Here is a 1,333-nt window from a genome sequence, read left to right as displayed (position 1 = left end):
AATAATAATAATAATAATAATAATAATAATAATAATAATAATAATAATAATAATAATAATAATAATAATAATAATAATAATAATAATAATAATAATAATAAAAATAATAATAATAATAATAATAATAATAATAATAATAATAATAATAATAATAATAATTAGTAGTACTAATAGTAGTAGTACTTGTCTAATTATTATTATTATTATTATATTAATAAAATATTAATGTAAGATATACTACTAATATTTCACTGTAAAAAAGTATTTAAGAAAAAATTATGTGAAATTGGTCAATTGGCTGATTTTTTTCTGCGGTAAACTGCAGGAGCTTATCTTTTGTTAACATCAGTTGGTTTATAAGCACTTCTAATTACAAGTTTGGAAAGATAGTTTGCTTATGTTGCCCAAATGCACAGTAAGCCACCCAAGCTCAGAGTAGATGCAGAGATGAGTTCATGTGGAGCAGCATTCACTGCAAACTGAGCCACTCCGAGACACTGAAAGCACCGGATCATGAGCTGTTCACGCATACATGAATACAGTGCCACAGTTCATTCTGAAAACTGCAGCGCATATATTTATTGAATTAAAGTGCAACCTTTGCGATTTGATAATTGTACTAGGCCACATCATTTTGTTTTTATTCCAATTAATCATGCAGCACCATTTTAAATCACTATATTTTTTGTGTTTTCCTAAAAGTCCAGCTTCTCTAAAATAGACTGGATCCTAAACAGCCCAACACTGCCTCAATGGGTTAAGTAATAGTTTGAGAAGTATTTTTTACATATCAACTTACAGACACCGGAATAAAAACTGTAAATCTGAATACACATTCTGACACTGATAAGTGATGTTGTTTCTTCACTTTCGAGAAGCAGCAGCCGCCACTGATCTGTGTGTATAAATGTGTGAAAGCCTGTTTGCATGTGTGTGAATGTGCAGAAGTGAGAATCCACTGATGTGAGTTGAAGGAAAATAAAGGGGGGCATGGAAACTATGGTGCAGGTGGACGGAGAGATGACTGAACAGTGACAGATAGATGAACCACTCTCATCTGCCCTGTTTTTCACTCTCTCTCTTTCAACTTTTCGAGCTGATTCTAATTAGAATCACTTGACTGGTGATAAAGGGCAGGACAGTTGGATATGGAGCGAATGAACGACCACCCACACATCCACATCCACACACATCCACTAGGAGTACCCATTTTGAAATACAGACAGCTATGATAAATTCTGAAGATACAATAATTGTGTGATTTCATTATGTTTACAACTTCAAATCATTTAAAAGAAAAAAAAAAGTAATAAAAAAAAATAATAAAAAAATA

At 31.3% G+C, this 1,333-nt stretch overlaps 1 pseudogene; it reads right to left on the bottom strand.

The window, feature by feature from the left end:
• Window positions 1-1,333, bottom strand: part of LOC107702545 (caskin-1-like) — a 52,233-nt pseudogene that overhangs the window by 14,235 nt on the left and 36,665 nt on the right.

This window comes from Sinocyclocheilus anshuiensis, unplaced genomic scaffold (assembly GCF_001515605.1).
Source record: "Sinocyclocheilus anshuiensis isolate Anshui unplaced genomic scaffold, SAMN03320099.WGS_v1.1 scaffold218, whole genome shotgun sequence".
Lineage (NCBI taxonomy): Eukaryota > Metazoa > Chordata > Actinopteri > Cypriniformes > Cyprinidae > Sinocyclocheilus > Sinocyclocheilus anshuiensis.
Note: the sequence above shows the minus strand (reverse complement) of the source record. Positions and strands in the feature narration are given on the sequence as shown.